Source organism: Lutra lutra, chromosome 7 (assembly GCF_902655055.1).
Source record: "Lutra lutra chromosome 7, mLutLut1.2, whole genome shotgun sequence".
Classification (NCBI taxonomy): Eukaryota; Metazoa; Chordata; class Mammalia; order Carnivora; family Mustelidae; genus Lutra; species Lutra lutra.
Window position 1 is genome coordinate 112,719,879 of NC_062284.1, and position 20,529 is coordinate 112,740,407.

Genomic DNA, 20,529 nt, shown 5'->3' on the forward strand with positions numbered 1-20,529 from the left:
CAAAACCAGACAAGGATCCCAACAAAAAAGAGAACTACAGACCAATATCCTTGATGAACACAGATGCAAAAATTCTCGCCAAAATACTAGCCAATAGGATTCAACAGTACGTTAAAAGGATTATTCACCACGACCAAGTGGGATTTATTCCAGGGCTGCAAGGCTGGTTCAACATCCGCAAATCAATCAATGTGATACAACACATTAATAAAAGAAAGAACAAGAACCATATGATACTCTCCATAGATGCTGAAAAAGCATTTGACAAAGTACAGCATCCCTTCCTGATCAAAACTCTTCAAAGTGTAGGGATAGATGGCACATACCTCAATATTATCAAAGCCATCTATGAAAAACCCACCGCAAATATCATTCTCAATGGAGAAAAACTGAAAGCTTTTCCGCTAAGGTCAGGAACACGGCAGGGATGTCCGTTATCACCACTGCTATTCAACATAGTACTAGAAGTCCTAGCCTCAGCAATCAGACAACAAAAGGAAATTAAAGGCATCCAAATCGGCAAAGAAGCAGTCAAACTATCACTCTTCGCAGATGATATGATACTCTATGTGGAAAACCCAAAAGACTCCACTCCAAAACTGCTAGAACTTGTACAGGAATTCAGTAAAGTGTCAGGATATAAAATCAATGCACAGAAATCAGTTGCATTTCTCTACACCAACAACAAGACAGAAGAAAGAGAAATTAAGGAGTCCATCCCATTTACAATTGCACCCAAAACTATAAGATACCTAGGAATAAACCTAACCAAAGAGACTAAGAATCTATACTCAGAAAACTATAAAGTACTCATGAAAGAAATTGAGGAAGACACAAAGAAATGGAAAAATGTTCCATGCTCCTGGATTGGAAGAATAAATATTGTGAAAATGTCTATGCTACCTAAAGCAATCTACACATTTAATGCAATTCCTATCAAAGTACCATCCATTTTTTTCAAAGAAGTGGAACAAATAATCCTAAAATTTATATGGAACCAGAAAAGACCTCGAATAGCCAAAGGAATATTGAAAAAGAAAGCCAAAGTTGGTGGCATCACAATTCCGGACTTCAAGCTCTATTACAAAGCTGTCATCATCAAGACAGCATGGTACTGGCACAAAAACAGACACATAGATCAATGGAACAGAATAGAGAGCCCAGAAATGGACCCTCAACTCTATGGTCAACTCATCTTCGACAAAGCAGGAAAGAATGTCCAATGGAACAAAGACAGCCTCTTCAATAAATGGTGTTGGGAAAATTGGACAGCCACATGCAGAAAAATGAAATTGGATCATTTCCTTACACCACACACGAAAATAGACTCAAAATGGATGAAGGATCTCAATGTGAGAAAGGAATCCATCAAAATCCTCGAGGAGAACACAGGCAGCAACCTCTTCGACCTCAGCCGCAGCAACATCTTCCTAGGAACATCACCAAAGGCAAGGGAAGCAAGGGCAAAAATGAACTTTTGGGATTTTATCAAGATCAAAAGCTTTTGCACAGCAAAGGAAACAGTTAACAAAACCAAAAGACAACTGACAGAATGGGAGAAGAGATTTGCAAATGACATATCAGATAAAGGGCTAGTGTCCAAAATCTATAAAGAACTTAGCAAACTCAACACCCAAAGAACAAATAATCCAATCAAGAAATGGGCAGAGGACATGAACAGACATTTCTGCAAAGAAGACATCCAGATGGCCAACAGACACATGAAAAAGTGCTCCATATCACTCGGCATCAGGGAAATACAAATCAAAACCACCATGAGATATCACCTCACACCAGTCAGAATGGCTAAAATTAACAAGTCAGGAAATGACAGATGCTGGCGAGGATGCGGAGAAAGGGGAACCCTCCTACACTGTTGGTGGGAATGCAAGCTGGTGCAACCACTCTGGAAAACAGCATGGAGGTTCCTCAAAATGTTGAAAATAGAACTACCCTATGACCCTGCAATTGCACTGCTGGGTATTTACCCTAAAGATACAAACATAGTGATTCGAAGGGGCACATGCACCCGAATGTTTATAGCAGCAATGTCTACAATAGCCAAACTATGGAAAGAACCTAGATGTCCATCTACAGACGAATGGATAAAGAAGATGTGGTATATATACACAATGGAATACTATGCAGCCATCAAAAGAAATGAAATCTTGCCATTTGCGACGACGTGGATGGAACTAGAGGGTATCATGCTTAGCGAAATAAGTCAATCGGAGAAAGACAACTATCATATGATCTCCCTGATATGAGGGAGAGGAGATGCAACATGGGGGGTCGAGGGGGTAGGAGAAGAGTAAATGAAACAAGATGGGATTGGGAGGGAGACAAACCATAAGTGACTCTTAATCTCACAAAACAAACTGAGGGTTGATGGGGGGAGGGGGTTGGGAGAGGGGGTGGGGTTATGGATATCGGGGAGGGTATGTGCTATGGTGAGTGTTGTGAAGTGTGTAAACCTGGCGATTTGCAGACCTGTACCCCTGGGGATAAAAATATATGTTTATAAAGCTGCAAAAAAAAAAAAAAAAAGAAAGAAAGGATGAATCCCCAAGTTTTGTAGCAACATGGATGGGACTGGAAGAGATTATGCTGAGTGAAATAAGTCAAGCAGAGAGAGTCAATTATCATATGGTTTCACTTATTTGTGGAGCATAACAAATAGCATGGAGGACAAAGGGAGATGGAGAGGAGAAGGGAGTTGAGGGAAATTGGAAGGGGAGGTGAACCATGAGAGACTATGGACTCTGAAAAACGATCTGAGAATTTTGAAGGGGTGGGGGGTGGGAGGTTGGGGGGCACCAGGTGGTGGGTATTGTAGAGGGCACGGATTGCATGGAGCACTGGGTGTGGTGCAAAAATAATGAATACTGTTATGCTGAAAAAAAAAAATTTAATAAAATTCTTTAAAAAAAAAAAAAACTATATAAAGTTTTACTTTGTACTATGAAGTTTACTATATAATCAAATTAGTATTATATTGGCATAAAAAAAGACAGCTTGACCAGTGGATTAGAATCAACAGCCCAGAGATAAACCCACACACATATGATCACCCAATATTTGACAAGGGAGCCTCAATGGGGAAAAGGTAGTTTTTTCAATAAATAGTGTTGGAAAAACTGGATATTCACATGCAAAAGAACAAAACTGGATCCCTATATTATAACACTCACAAAAATTAACTTGAAATGGATCAAAGGCTTAAATGTAAGACCCGAAATCATGAAACTTCTAGAAGAAAACATAGGATTATCGGGAGCAAGTTCCTTGACATCAGTCTTGGCAATGATTTTTTGGATACACCACAAGAAGCAGAAATTATAAAAGCAAAAATCACTAAGTGGGGCTCCATGTAACTAAAATGCTTCTGCGTAGCAAAATAAATGATTAATACAATGAAAAGACAACCTACAAAATGGGAGAAAATATTTACAACTCATATATCTGAAAAGTGGTTATTATCCAGAATTATAAGGAACTCATGCAACTCAAGAGAAAGAAAGAAAGAAAGAAAGAAAGAAAGAAAGAAAGAAAGAAAGAAAGAAAGAAAAGAATACAATTTAAAAATGGGCAAAGGACCATAATAGACATTTTCCAGGGATAATATTCAAATGGCCCACAAGTGCATGAAAAGGTGCTCAACATCACTGATCACCAAAGAAATAAAAAATCAAAGCCATCAATGAAGTATCCCTTTACACCTACTAGAATGACTATTACAAAAAGACAAGAGATGATAAGTGCTGGTGAACAGAGTACCCTTTTCATTGTTGCTAGGAATGTTATATGGTACAGCTATGTGGAAACCAGTATGAAGGTTCCTCAAATTCTAAAAATCAAAAGAACTACCATGTGATCCTGCAATTCCACTTCTGCATATACATGCAAAGGAAATAAACTCACTATCTTGAAGAGAACGCTGCACTCCCATGTTCACTGCAGCATTATTTATAGTGGTCAAGACAGGGAAGCAAACTAAACATCCATTGACAGATGAATGGATAAGAACTCTGTGTGTGTGTGTGTGTGTGTGTGTGTGTGTACATACATGCAATGGAATGTTATTTAGCCAGAAAAAAAAGAAGGAAATCCTGCCATTTACAACATGGGATAAATCTTGAGGTCATTATGCTAAGTGAAATAAGTCTAACATGGAATGGCAAATACTATATGATCTCACTTATATGTGGAATATAAAATAATAATTTTAAAAAAACCTTACAGAAACAGTAGATTTGTAGTTGCCAGGAGTAGGGAGTTGGGGGGTGAGGAGTAGGTAAAGGTACCAAAGGGTACAAACTTCCAGTTATAAGATATGTAAGTTCTGGGGATCTAGTGGACAGTATGATGATATCACAATACTGTATTATATATTTGGAAGTTGCCGAGAGTGTAAATCTAAAAAGCTCTTGCCCTTCCACACACACATGAATACTACGTGAGGTGATGGATATGCTAACTAACCTTATTGTGGCAATCATGTTGAAATATACACATATAGTCTATCATCACATTGTACTCCTTAAACTTACTTGATGTTACATTACAATTATATCTCAATAAAGCCAGGAGGAAAAAATACTCTCCACGTTACTCCATACTGACATAGGGCCGGCTATAGGTTTGTTATTTTCCTGAACCATTCTGCCATGTAGTTATATGTATCTGAACATTGGAAGGGACTGATTTGTATATACTTACCTACTATCGATCTTTCTTTCTGCTCATCTGACTCCCTCCTCAGTTGCTCCCCTACTATTACCTGCCATTGGCTGGTGCCCTTTGGTCTCTTCCTTAGACCTCCCACTCCTACCCCACCAGGCTCAGCACAGGGGAGTCTTTTTTTTTTTTTTTTTTAAGATTTTATTTATTTATTTGACAGATAGAGATCACAAGTAGGCAGAGAGGCAGGCAGAGAGAGAGAGGAGGAAGCAGGCTCCCTGCTGAGCAGAGAGCCCCATGCGGGGCTAGATCCCAGAACCCTGAGATCACGACCCGAGCCGAAGGCAGAGGCTTAGCCCACTGAGCCACCCAGGCGCCCCAGCACAGGGGAGTCTTATCTTCATATTAAGTTCACAGGGTCTAACATAGTCCGGGCCATAGAAGACCTTCAGTAAATGTCTGGTGGAGGGTAGAAGGCCATCCCATGGTTTTTTGAATGATGGCCTTCAGTGTTACAACTGGAAGACTGTTTTCCCCACATATACATGCCAGTGCAACTAGGCACAAAACCTCAAACTCCACCATTACAGAAACATGCTTTAAAAAAAAAAAAAAAAGTTCTGTTGTTTGAGAACTTCATTAAAAATAAAATGCAAAAATAATAAAAATTTTAAAATAAAATAAAATGCAAGAAGGTCAGTGGCCCTGACAGGAGCAATAAATCAACTTGTTTCCACTCATGGCTGCTTTAACTCTAATGACTTAAACTAATTAGACAACTGAGAGAGAATTACGATCTTGGATTCAATTCGCAACAGTCCAAACAAATGCTTGAGGCTGTCTTCTGGGCACTGGGAGAAAGAAGAAATGGGTCCGCTAAAGTGTAAAGGCAGGTCAGCTTCAGGTCGGGTCACAAGCAGGAGGGCGCGGCCTCAGTGTGGAGCGCCGGCATCTGCCTAGAAAGTTGTTTGAGGTGCCAGTGACACAAAATACACAAAAGTCTTGATGAACTAAAAAGCCATAAGCAAATCTTGGGGCTTCTTATTATTGTATAAAGAGAATGTTTGTGAACTACTGGGAAAACTGTCAGCCCATTCAGGATGCAGGCTGGGGCTGGCCCTGTTCAGCTAGGGATAGGGGGAAAGCAGGGTGTGTTTGAGAGGCTTCAGACGTTGTGTTTGTCTACATTGCCATGCTCCAGGTTAGCAACGGACAGAGATAGGCTTCTTGTATAATTTATGTCATGGGGAGTGATTATGACAAATCCCACAAGTACTTCCAGGGATATTGAGTCAGGTGGGTTGTTTCCTTTACTCTGGGGAGTTTCCTCTCAGAAACCTGAGCACCAAACAGGTGAATCCCCCACAATCCACCCATACAACCCCATGCCCACCTTCTCCTTCCTTTTAAATACATCTTGAGGAGCACTCAGCCCTTCAGGGCCCATGGACAGCTCCTTGTTGAAATGCTTAGCTGGCACACCAGGGTAAGGTGGACACATAAGGCACAAAATCCGCTTCTCCAAGCAGACTTCTTCTGGGAATTCTCCTTTCGGCTTCATACTCTCCTGCCCTTACAGCTCTTAGCTAATTTTTAGGATGAAAACAAAATATGATTCCTTAATATCCAATGCTTTATTTGTTCAACCTGAATATATGGGTTTAGCATATGATATGGGTTTAGCATTTTAGTTTAATTGAGGGAATTAAAAAGGCTTGCATTGGTAGTCATCCATTCAATGAATCTCAACTTGAGCTCAAAAATGGTAGGAGAGAAGGCCCATGAGGGTAAACAGATCAGGAGATCTAACCCTCCAAATAATCAATCTTTGCTTAGAGACATGTATTCAGGGGATTGTAAACGAGAATTTTTAATATTGGACACTGAAGAATTTGTAAAGGTCCTTTTCCCCTTGTCTGCAAACATCTCATCCCCCTTGCCATAGCCTCTCCCCACAGGACCAGAAGAGACCATTCATAATTTGGTGGGAAAAGGAACCACCCAAAAAGAGAAGTTAAAAGATATAGATGGAGATGAAAGACGGCAGCTTGGTGAGGATGACAGCTTTGTTACAGCCCAGGCTCCTTCCTCACACTGCACATGCTTCCACACGCTTGTTCTTATCCTACAGCTGGACACCCATCACTGACGTTGTGACAACTCAACCAAAGAAAACCCAAGGACTCTGTTTGCCTTTCAGGTGCCTCCATGGCCCAATCTTGTACCTATTTTTCTAGCCTCCTCTCCCATGGACTCTGAATAGGGAATAATATTGAATAACTTTGTATGGTGAGATATGGTAATTACACATATCACGGTCAGCGTTATGTAATGTATAGAATTGTTGAATCACTATGTTGTATACCTGAAGGTAAAATAACATTATATGTCACCTATACTACAATTTAAAAAAAAAGAAAGAAAGAAATGCTTGACCGTGAGAGTCTGGCTGGTATATACTACATGTATCTACACACTCAAATCGAAAACATAACCCTAGGAGAGTTATATGTGTGAGAAAAGCATATTTCTTCTTCCTTTGTTGCTAAAAACTTTCCACTGAAAATGGGAAAAGCTGCAGGGACACTTGAAATCTTGTAAGAACTAGGGATCATGTTTTGATGGAACCATAAGGAAGAATTCAGAGATACTCAAGTCCTGCCCAGGTGGTCATCCTAAACCCTTCCTCCTGCCCTGTCCCACCCTCCTGAGGGAGCTTCTCACAACCACACAGCATTAAGTAGAAAAATAGGACAATGGGATCAGAGATGTAGATTGGATGGGAATTGTAATAAAAATCTCATTCTCATGGTGTCTTCTATCTGGGTTACAATTTAGCAAATACAATTAATTTTCTGCTTTAGCCAGAAAGACTTGCAGATTTAGCTTTCTGGAACAGACTCTAATTGTATTAAAAAGAAAGATGGGGATGTAATTTGGAGGATAGTAAAATATACATATATATATATATATATATATATATATATATATATATATATTTGAACTTGAGGGGAAAAATAAACTATTCACAAACTTAAAATGGGGGTTGGAGGAAACCAGTGACTTCACAAGGCACCAGACCAAAGCAGCTGAGAGCATGACCTCTAGAATCGGATAAGGCAAAGAAGCATCACCCTCCTGGATTAGACACAACTCAAATATTCCATTATTACAAATTCCACCTACAGATCTGGGTGCAAATCCAGAGCCACTGACTTACTCACTTTGAGGATTTGAGCATATAACTTCTCTGAGCCCAATTTCTTCACTTATATAATATTACCTACCTGATAAGGCAGTTGTGAAGGTCAAATGAGGAAAGCACTCACACACTAGATCTCACTATTTGCACTTGATAAATACTGGCTAGTAATTATAATTATTATTGCCGGTGTTATCAGGAACTGCAGTACTGTTTGGATCAAAGGGAATTGCTTTTCTCTTACCTTACAATTTAAAGCTGTATTTTCATCTATTCTCTGCTTCAACAAGTTCACATTCATTACATCAGGGTCTTTTTGTTTGCTGCCCTTTCCCTAAACTTATCTGCTACATGAATATATTTACTCTTGATGGTCCAAGATCTTTGTTTCAGCCATGTGTCTGATGAACTTATGCTTTTTTTTTAACATAAAAGATAAAGACCCTAAATGCTTGGGGCCCTACAGTGTGCGAAGGAAACCCACTCCAAGTTGGATTTTCATTACATCCACCTGTGTGAACATCTTTTCCAATGTGGTTTCAGAATGTTCCTATATTAAACACCTTTGCTCAGGAAAAAAGAAATAAAGAAAGAAAGCAAAAGTAAAGTCTTTTGAAGTTTCTTTTCTGAAGTTGTTTAAGCTCTTTGAATCTATCTCTCTAAGGACTTATAAGAAACAGCATAGGACGTTCTAACCTGGCTTCCAAATAGAGGCCTTTTTGAGGTCAGCTATAAAGCAAGGCTACTCCTTAATGAAATGCTTGGACCGCATTTTAACGTCTGTCTTGTTAAACATGCCATCTTAAAAAGAATATCTTTGCTCTTCAGTGGGGTTCTGTTGGTATAGTTCACTGAGAATAGAATCACTTGTTTGGAGCTGGAAATGATCCCACAGACTGCAGATTTAATAACTTTTAAAAGTAAGACCCAGTGAGGTCATGGAAAGTAAGATCCACACCTCTCATCAGAGGCAAAGCCTAGAACCAAATTTCCTCTTTTGGGGTTCAAGGTTCTTTCCACCCACATTCAGAAAGAGAAAGGCCAGGATTTCTCATTCTCATCAAACACCCATTTACTCCCAGTTGGCTCATGGTTCCTTGGAGGGAGCCCTTGGCCCTAACTGTCTGTCAAAGCTCTGAGGTGACTTCTCCAGGCAGCAACTCCTCTTTTTCCCCCGACATTCCAGAGAGCCAACCGTTCTCCAGTCCCACGTTGTTCCTCAAAATGCAAATGGGCAATTTGTACTGTGACCCCCACAAGGAAGGTTAAAAGATCTGATGGTATATTTTCCTTGGTCTCTTCAGGGTGTTAATCAGCAGACAGCCTATGAACTGCAATGGTTTGGACTCCCCGCAGGTCTCTGTCACCAGCTGTGGCTATAGATGTTTTGAAGTAAAGAAAACCACCTGATTTTCCATCTAAGAAGCAGGAATCCTGAGAAATAAGGAGGCTGTTTGCTGAGGAGACTGTCCTCCTGATTGCATTCTGAGAGGAAACAGAGAAGCTTGCTCTCTGAGAGCAGGAAGAAAAAAAGGGAGAGGGGAAAAAAAAAATCTCAGAACTGAGAAATTGATACTAAGATAAGAAAAGGCACAAGAGAAAGAGGAAGAAAGCAGCTACATAAAAAGAGGAGGAAATGAGAGGCGCCTGGGTGGCTCAGTCTGTTAAGCGTCCTGGAATGGAGTCCTGCCCTAGGCTCTCTGCTCGAGTGGAGTCTGCTTCTCCCTCTGTGCTTGCTCTCTCTCACTCTCTCTCAAATAAATAAATAAAAATCTTTAATTAAATTAAAAAAAAAAACAGGAGGAAATGAGAAAGCTGAAAAGTAGAATTGGGAGCCAGTGAGGTTCACATGGCAGAAAGAGCATCGAGGATGGAGATGACAGCTGTTCCACAGAATCGCTCAGCAGTAACATCATGGGTCTGAAGTACGGCAGAATATATTGCCTCAAGACATGCCATGCTGGCATAAGGATTATCTTGAGTGAAGTAAATTGAGAAGAAACGGATCTAAGAAAAGCTCCCTGCCCTCCTTCTAGTTGTCTAAAAGCAGGATATGTATTTGTAAAAGGGTCCCCCTCCACTCTCTACTAAGGAGGACAGAGGCTGGTCACCAGAGAGAATTTTGTGCCCTTATCAGCCCACACATGGCAACAAACTTTACTAACTAGCTCTTATCTTCCATTAGTTTCCCTACATACTTACCTTCCCACAATTTGTCACCCTAAAAACTCAAGGTCCTTTCGTTTCCTTGTCACTTCTCAAAAATATGCTGTTCTTGTGTTAGGATGCCTTACAAGCCCAAGGTCTAAGTGCTCCTTAGAGTTAGTCATTACTAAGTGTTCCCATGTGTACTGGGATCAATGCAGATCCGATAAACTTCTGTTTGTTCTTCCCGCGTTAATCTATCTTTGGTCAGTCTAATTTACAAAGGCCTAGCCAATGAACCTCAAATGGTGCCACAGACTGAAAGTTTGTGTCCCCACAAAATTCCTATGTTGAAACCTATCCCCCAGTACATTGGTATTAGGAGTTGGAAGCCTCAGGGTGGTGATTAGGACATGAGGGGGGAGCCTCATGAATGGGATTAGTGCCTTCATAAAAGAGACCCTAGAGAGATCCCTCACCCCTCCTGCCACCTGAGGACACACCAAAAAGGCAGTCATCACCAGACACTGACTCGGCTATTGCCTTGATCTTAAACATCCCAGCCTCCAGAACTGTGAGAAACAAATTCCTGTTGTTCATAAGCCACCCAGTCTATGGTATTCTGTTACAACAGCCTGAATGGACTAAGACATAAAGAGAAAAAGAATTTTTCTCTTCTTCTGGGTCACATTACCCAGGGACGATGGTACGGCCTTCCTGACAGAAAGGAGTTGCTCATCTAGACTTTCACGGTTTGACACTTCTTACCACTACCCCAAGTGAGGAGGGACGGATGGTGCAAGACACGTAGGTTTCGTTCTAAGTGTCTAAATAATAACACTCAGTAAGTCATAGTTAAAATCCCACCCAAATGTCAAATGTTATTTGAGACATTATGGGGACACTCTAGGCTGATGCTACTGAAGCCTGTTCTCAAAGAGCCAACTATGAGTACCCCCGACCCATGCACAGGAAGCAACAAGGATTACAGGATAGAGATTTGGATGTAGAAGACTGCAGTGACACACATCAATGGGATTGAGATGCTATGTTTCCAGAGTGGAAGGCAAAGTACTCCAGATGACAGGTAAGGCTTTCCAGAGCATTACCTAGGAATGTATGGCTCACATATCTGGACCTGTTTCCCTATCAAAAAGAATAGAAAATCTAAGAGGAAAAGCATAAAAGTATAACCCTTCTGGATCAAACACAACACTTCAAATATTCCATTGCTACAAATTCTACCCCTATCAAAAATGCCTCGAGCTGTCAGATTTTCAGATTCAATTTCAATTTAAAATAAAAAAAAAAAGAAGAAGAAGAAGAAGAAAGGGAAAAAATTCCTTCCAATGTATGAACTCAACTTCTTGGATTTTTTCTCTCCAAATAGCTCTGCAAGCCTGGGGAATTTTCTGAACTAGGAGTTTTGGTTCATAATCCTCCCAGTAGCAAATTGGGTTTTCATATTTAAGCTCAATATTTTGTAGCCTTGCTATTACACTTGTAATTAGCTGCATATACCTAATCTAAAGGTCTTTAAAACCTTAAATTAAGGTTTATCTATAGTATGAAGAGAAGAAACTCTTGTTAGGTTCCCCATATGAAACTCTTAATAAGGGATAAAAGTAGAGTATGGCAGATATAGACTGGCTGTCCCCGGTCCATTGGGGACCCCTTGTTCTCCCGGGCTACAGGTGCAGAATGCCAGAGCACTCACCTTCCCAGGCTGTCCTACAGCTGCGGGTAGCCATATAACCCCTAAGGTGGATTTCCCTCCCCAAATATGAAGAGAAAAAAATCTCAAAAGGGGAAAAAACATCAGGGCTCTTCCCCACTTCTTCCTACCTGAAATTCAGAAAGAAGTGCCTGGAGGCACAGCAGCTATCTGGAACCCATTGAGAGGAAACTAAGGGTGGAAAGCAGGAGGCAGAAGCCTGGGTCTAATGCTTCTACAAACCATTGTGCCAGCTTAGGACTGCTTATCTACACGTTTCTTAGTACATGAGAAAAATAAACGCCTTACTGGTTTAAGTCACCATAGGGTAAAGGAAAAAAATTGGAAGACTTTGAAATGGACCAATTATCTTCAAAGGAAAATTAGGCATTGTCTAGTGCTCCCTTCCAGGTTATCTGATTCTATGGGGTCTCTGCACATTTCAGTGTTATTGAGCTATTGTACAGATTTGTAAATTACATGGAACTGCCAGCAATGCAAATGATTTTTGTCCATAAACATGCAAATGAATCTTGTCTGGCAGAGGTGTGACTGATCTCCCACAGTTTTGCTCTACTAAGCAAATTCATTTTAGTATTCCTGATTGCCTCTATATGTCTCTGCTCTTCAGAATTTCCTTGGAATTGGTGGTAATATCTTACTACTGTCCTCTTCAATTAATGGGTTAAATAAAATCACTGGCATGTGTTTATTCTCTATCTGTATGGAAGTCATACATTTATCTTTTAAAAAAAGATACATCCTTTAATAAGGATTTTCTATGACTTGCAGTCTTACTAAAGCAATCCTGACCGATGCATATACTTTGCATGACCACATCCAGGTAAATGGGTACCTAGACAAGAGATAAAGTCCCCCCCCACCCCCCAAAACCACCACAGAAAAGCAGAGCAGAAGAAATCACTCATTCTAGCAGACTCTGATCAAATCGGTGCCACCTGGACTCACCACACATGGCCATTGTCCTACTCATCACCCCCCCATGGCAGAGAATGAGCAGGGGCAGTTGCTCAAAAACGGTTGACTTGCCTTGCAAATTCCTGAGATATTTTGGCAGGAGAGGAAGCTGGAAAAGTCGATGTGGTTTTTACTGATCTTGTATATGCTGACAGTGGAAGGTCTGGTTTCCAGGTGAGCATGTGCACACTAGGAAAAGAACCATGACTCCTGCCCCATCCACCCTCTTTCTCTACCTACAGCCAAAGAGTCCACAAAGGAGGAGAACTGTTAATCAGGGTTCAGTCTCTCCAGTCTCTGGCATGGAGAAAATAATGTTCCATTGCCCTTCTCCTTCTCCTCTGTATTATTTGTCTGATTCTTGATAAGAATGTGTCATATCTTTGCTTGATGGAAATGCCATGAGGACTGGGGCATGTCTTCCTGATGGATCTCATAAAGCATCCAGCACACAAGAGGCATTTCATTTGAATAAAGAGCATACTGGTAATTGGAATAAGAAATTAACATTTTTCTTTCTCCCAGGGATTTCTCTGCAACAGTCCCTGGAGATGCTCTAAGTTACATCCTAATAAGCATGGGGACATTTTGCACGAGACTATTAGACCATGTCATGTTCCATCTGACCTTCAGGAGGCTCAGTGGGAAATTGAATTCCACTGCCTGTGTTTAAAGATGCACTCTCTTGTGTATTAACATGTTAAAGGTTGGTGGCAACCCAGAAAGCACAATCTACAGACTTGCGTAAACAAGGGACCAGAGTTTGAAATGGAATATCTTAACATTTGAAAGATCATATTCTAACAATGATACAGTGTAAGCCTAGGCATACTAGATCTCAAGGACAATAAAAAAAACTCCTCTGGGAAAAAGAATGCTTAAAAACTGTCCTTCCCCAAAGATGTGGATTCTAAAATAACCCTCTACTGGCTGGGTCTGAAGTATTTTCCTTGGAAAGCACATTATGCATTTGCGATGCTAGTATTCGAGTGACTGTAAATGGTCCAGGACAGGGCTTTGGAGTCCAACAGACCTGGGTCGCTGTCCAGTGAAGCCGGATCCACACGGGGCTTGACAGGATGGCTGGCACGTAACAGCAGGAGGTGGTCATCATCGATGAGGCCAGCAGAAGCATATTTGGCTTATGAGACTTGACCTTTAAGGGCTTGCAGCTTGGACTTAGCCAGTGAGGTTAATCACATGAAAGATGGCGTTTTACAAAGAGGCTGGTAAGACAAAAGCACTGGAACTGATTAGAGAGAGATAAAATGAGGGTAGAGACTTTGCTTTATCTACCCTGTGTCTCCACTGCCCAGGCAGGTCCAGGTATATAGAAAGACTTCGGTACATACTTGTTAAATCCATTAAAGATCAAACAGCAGGAGGCCCAGCTCTGTCCCAGGACTGGGGTTTCTGTTCCCTCATTACTGTCCCTCCTGCCCTGTGAGCTCCAGTCCGCTCGGGCACAAACCCTCTCCTGAGTCTTATTCACCACATGTGGACACATGCACGCAGGCCCCTTTCTCTCTTAGTCCCCTTAACGTTGCCAGTGCAGGCTATCGAGTGAAGCCCACTTCTTCTCAACAGCAGGTGAAGATCATAGCACTGTTCAGGGAGTCAGGTGGATATCACTGCCCCGCCAGCCTCTGGACCATTCCTGCCACAGGACACCCATGGTAGACCAGCCCTTCTCCAAGCTCTGACATCCCATCAAGTGGTTGGGCTGGTTCCCTCACCTCTGCTCTCCCTGGACAGACTCCCAGCATTGTCTCCCACACTGACAGACTGTGGGGGGGGGTGCAGAGGTGGGCGGCGGTGCTTGATAATTCTGCCTGAACAAAGCAGCTAGACTTTTGTCATAATCTCTTTCTTTCAGACTACACCAAAATACCGTCTTTCAGAATCAAAAAGGCTATTTGCCAGTTTCTTAAAATGATCATTCTCTCCCTGCTTTTTTTTTTTCAATCTTGCCTAGCACATTCTTACCCTACCCCAATGCCAAGTTGAAAGGCAAACACTTTCAACTCTATTTCATTTTTTTCCTGGTATTTACTTCCATATTTTTTATCATGATGTTTACCCTGCTATTTCTTAATTTATTAATTATAGACATTATTAATTGATTTCCATACCAGTCAGACTCCATAAACCAATGCCAGATAATCCAATAGAGGAAAATTTAATATAGGATATTAGTTAGAAGGTGTTAGAATTTTTTTTTTTTTAAAGATTTTATTTATTTATTTGACAGACAGAGATCACAAGTAGGCAAAGAGGCAGGCAGAGACAGAGGAAGGGAAGCAGGCTCCCTGCTAAGCAGAGGCCCGATTCGGGGCTCGATCCCAGGACCCTGGGATCATGACCTGAGCCAAAGGCAGAGGCTTTAACCCACTGACCCACCCAGGCACCCCAAAGGTGTTAGAATTTCTGAAAGAGTAGATAACAATAATTCCAACTCCCGCCTCACCAGGGCTGGAGGGACAAAGAAATGTTCCCTGTATCTACTACCTGAAAGCAGATCATAAAATTCCCCATAACAAAGAAGGTACCTGTCCTGTATCAGGAAGAGAAGAACAACCTGGTCATGAGAGTCTGGGAGTTGATGACAGAATGGACCACACAAACAATCCTATGAAAGTGAGCCATGGTTTCCCCCATCTATTTCCTAGTCCCTGTCCCACAATTCACCACCCTGAACCTAAGCCCCCTTGTCTCATCACAGCCTCACAATTTATCACTCTTTACGTAAAAAAGTAGATAAAGCTTTGGGGCCTAATGGCTTCTTTGGATCTTCATTTATCTTTTAAAATCTGCCTCATGCACATAAAAATATTAAATAAATTTATATGTTTCCTCCCATTACTCTGTCTTATATCAGCTTTATTCTTAGGCCAGCCCCAGAACCTAAGGAGGCAGGAGGAAGCTTGCCTCCTCTACACAGATAAGCCATCAGTTCCATGTACCTTCCCCAGAGACCCTTCCTCCAACCCCTGTGCTCCTGCCTAGCCCTGGGACACAGGTGTCACCCCAGTATCTGCCATCACTGTCCTGGGCAAAGGAGCCCATAGCTTCCTCTTTCTCAGCTTATTCTCTTACTGTACTAAAACATATCTCCCACAGAAGACAAAACTACCACTTTGAGTCATAGCTATCTGAAAACACCTTGATTCTATCCTTATACCAGATTAAATTCTAGGTTGAAAGTTGTTTCTCCCACAGTATTTTAAAGTGGGCATCACTCCACTTTCTTGTAATTTTCATGGCTCAGTCCCGGTCTGATTTCTGATCCTTTGTATGTGACCTTCATTAGTCTCTGGAATCTCTTAGGTTTTTGTTTTTTTTGTTTTTTTGTTTTTTTTTAATCTCTCGTGTTCTACAAACACACAGTAATGTCCTTGGCCTAGGACTTTTATATTCATTGTGTTGGTCAAACCAAGGATTTTTTGAATTCCAGACCATAAATCAGCTAACTTTTTCTGCAAAGAACAAGATATTAAGTATTTCAGTTTTTGTGGGCCATATGGTCTCTGTCACATCTTCTCAACTCTATCATTGTGGCAAAGCAGCCATGGACAACATAGAAACAAAGAAGCATAGCTGTGTTCCAATAAAACTTTATTTATGAAACATGACAGCAGGCCACATTTGGTCCATGGACCACTGTTTGCCAACCCCTACTCTAGACTCTAGATACTCACAGCCCTAAGTTCCGAAGCATTTTTTTGTGTGTGTTATTTCTTTTATAATATCCTCCCCTCCATCTTCTCTATATTCCCTTTCTAGATCCCCTATTAGTCAGATGTTGGCCTTTTTAGATTGATTCCCTAATATTCTTATTTTTTCTTTCTTATTGTCCACATCTGTCTTTTTGTTTTACTTTATGGGAGATTCCTCCCACTATTGAATATTTCTATAACTCTATTTTTAATTTCTAAGAACTTTCTTGTTCTCTGATTCTTTTTGGTTGTTGTTCTTTTCTTTTTAAGATTTTTATTTATTTGAGAGAGAGAGAGAATAAGAGAGAGACAGCATGGGAGGGGAGAGGCCAAAGGGAGAAGCAGACCCCCCCACTGAGCAGGGAGCCCAATGTAGACTTGATCCTGGGACTCCAGGATCATGACCTGAGCTGAAGGCAGTTGCTTAACCAACTAAGCCACCTAGGTGGCCCCTGTTGTTGCTATTCTGATTGTTTTCTTTCCCCCATTCCTTTTTTAAAAAAGCAACAGTCTGTTTTTGTTTTGTGCATTAAATATCTTTGTCTTTTTGAAAAAGAAAAGTTTATTCTTTAATTTTATTCTGCTCTGGGCAATATCTCTGTTTCCTCTAAGTATTTCCTCCCAACATTTCCCCCATTTGTAGGGGACCAGTCATGTCATTTCTCTTTTATTGTTAGATACTCTCCTCACACTTTTGCTGATCCTTACCTGTTCATTCATACTTAAAAGTAAGGTGGAAAAAAGTGATGGGAGAGTAAAAGTCACCAAAAAGTACTAACTACCAAAATGTAGCTCTTCTTAGTCTACAGACCAAGACAGGAGGTTATATTCACCATAAACCCTGAACGAAATGTGAAAAACTGGGGCACTTGGGTGGCTCAGTTGGTTAAGCATCTAACTCTTGATTTTCACTCAGGTTATGATCTCAGGGTCGTGAGACAGGGCCCCGCTGCAGGCTCCACGCTCAGTGGGAAGTCTGCTTCTCTCACCCTCCGTCTACCCCTGGCTGGTTCTCTCAGAGAGCTGGTTGCGCTCTCTCTCTCTCTATCTCTCTCTCTCTCTCTCAAAAACAAATAAATAAATAAACCTTTATAAAAAAATGTAAAAAACCAACTATCTGAAGGCATTGAAGAGTGACCAAAAGTAGCCAGATATTGGAGAAGAGCTGACAAGCACTGAGTCATGTCTCATTCTGTTACAGCTTCTAGCCTGAGAACAGGTCCCATTCTGTACCAAGCAGAGGGTGACAATTCTAATAGAACCCCCAGTCTCTCTGGCTTAAAGAATCAGAATCCTGGGCAGCAACAAAGTAAGGGGCAATCTGGAAAGGAGAGACTCAGAGACTCAGACACAGAGAGCCCCAAACTTCATGTATAAACTCCCACCCCTTCTCTGGCCGCCTCCTGGACCCCACTGTGCAGGCAAAGTCTAAGCAGCTGAGCTAAGGCTGAAACATGGAACTGAGAAGTCAGCAGCTGCCCACCACGGGGAAGACAGAGTCTGCAGTTTGAGTTCGGGCAAGTTCATTTCTTGGTCATTTTTTTAAGTAAGTAATTAATTAATTAGAAGCAACTCATACAATTAGTAGTGGTGAGAAATTGGGAATGTCTGCGGCAGGCTTATGAAGTTCCTCAAACATCAGAAACTGTAAACATGTCCTGCTCAGCTCCCCGCCTCCCCCCTCCACAGAAGAAGCAGCCTCTCCCATGTGAGGGTGGGGTGTAGGGAGTAGGGGCTAGTGGTCAGCCCTTGAAGGGCAGGGCAGGGGACGGTGGCTGCAAGGCCCTCTCAGCTGGAATGTAGACATGTCACTGAGCCCCATATTCAAGCTGTGTGTCACCTCCACCACCGGTGATGCATGGCGTTCTTGAGGCCTGAGACTCTCCAGCATCAATTTCTACAGGGAGAAGTTGTAAGTGTTGGAGGGGAAGGGTTTGGTTTTCACTTCTCTGAAGGAATTAAGGAGCGACCTGCGGCTCTAACAAAACCTAGACAGATTTTCAGTCAATCCCTTGGCTCAGCCCCTGTGTCAGGCTCCCTGTGGGCTGGCCGGGGCCGTAGGCTTGCTTCTCCTCAGGGCTTCTCTGTGAGCACTGTAGCCATAGCTTTACCCTCTCCGGCGGGTGTCAGTCACCATTCTTTCCTCTGCTCTCCATCCTCCAAGAATGCACTGACATCTTTCATAGTTTCCCACATTTCCTCTATCCTGCCCTTCATAACGTGGCATTCTCCAGCAGTCAATTCCATGAGGTTTCAGGAAGACAAGAGCTGACTGCCTGGGTTCATCCGCTGTGTTTCACTGGGAGGAACTGTGATGTGGGAATAGGCCGCCCAGGACGGAAGGTGGCAAGAGGGCTAGATGGCCCAGTGGCTGCCCTGGAAAGACTGCACAAAAGGACGAGGATCTAAGTTTGCTGGGGTGTCCAGGGCTGTGCGAAGGAGGCAGCAGCAGGGGCTAGGGTTTTCAGCTTGAAGGTGTCTGATTTGTAGGCAAATGAAAAGGAGACACAACCCATTTCCCTGGCAGGTTGTCAATGGATTAAAGCCAGAGTACCCTAATGTTCTAGCTGAACCTGCCTCCTTTCCCAGCGCCCACATGATTTATGCTAGGGCCTCTCTCGGGTGACAGCTGCCCCTCTGTTCACCTGGGCAGAGCTTCTGGCTGCTTCCAGACTCCTTCTGAGGAGAGACAAAACAGCGTTTTCCACAGAACACGATGGGCTACCTGAGGTCCAAGTTTCTTTCCCAATTAAACTGCTAGAGAGGAAAGCCGGCAGCCTCCCTCCCATCTGCATCTTTGGCAGCGCGCACATACCCGGAAATGGAGCCAAATCTGCCTCACAGGTGTGTGAAGACACAGCAGTCTCCCGGGAACGGAGGCTGGCGTGTAGCAGGCAGCAATCCCAGGCAGGGATACTAGTGTTGGCTGGAATTCACAGCCGGAGTGAACTGCCGTGCTCACCCCTCGTCCCCGGGGCCTAGCGCAGGGTCTGGCGTGTATAGTATGAGCTCAATAAAAGTTTCTTGAACATGACCGTGACTAACAACAGACTAGTACCCGACCAAGTCCACACAGCCAGTTCCTGAGGGAGCCTGGAAGCCAGGTCTGTCTGATTCCCATGCTCCACTCATATCTACCCCAATCCCAAACTGAGCCCGCCTGGATGAGTCTCCTCTCTGCATCCTTAGCTAGCCAACTGTGCAGTTTTTCTACAACCTGAGCAGCCTAATGCAGCAAATCGATACGCTTGGATCAAGGGCTGCCACCTTCCATCTGCAGGAAGGCTGCCTTTCAACAGTAGAAGAAATCAAGCCCTTCTGTAGTGACTTTAACCAGCCCTCCTGGAGGACAAGGCAGTGTCCCCAGCCCAGGATCTGGCACTGCACCGAGCACAGGACAGGGAGAGCATTTGCCTGGAGGCCTCAGGTGGGCCCTCCAGGGCACTTTCTGGAAGAAACAGACACTGGGGCCACTGAAGGACAGATGACAACTCTGGACATAAGCCGTGCCCATTCCAGCCTCTGTGCCTACAACTCTGTTGGGTGTCTTCCGCTCATGATGGACAAACCACCCTGCTGGTCTGTGGTTTCCTGTGAGGGACATTTCTCATTTTGTCCTCACTTAGGAGCCAGAGAGAACCTTCCTTCTCAGCAACCCCATCTCCGCTTTCCCTGACAATAAACAAAAACCCCACCAGCCCCAAGCAACCCAAGCAACTTTAGGAAGCTTCTGGAAGTAGGGAGAAAAGTGTCCATCAGTAACATCCTTTCAAAGGAAAAGGCTGGAAATGGCTTCTCTTTCAGCATCAAAAAAGATCAGTGGTTCTCTCTTGCCTCTCTCCTTCCTACTCTTTCAGTAGCTGGCAGGCCAGGTCTCTTTCTTCATTGTTAATCCCTCACAGCACAGGGATAGTCCTTCTGCCACTCCAGATGGCTGGAAAGCCTGGCCCTGATTTTGGGAACCCCAAATTCCCAAGGAGCAAAGGGATCATGTAATACAGGTATAAATGGGATTTATAGGAGGAAAGTTTACAAATAGAAAAGCAGCTGAATGCATGTGACCCTGGACTTCTCGCCATCACACAGCTCATGCC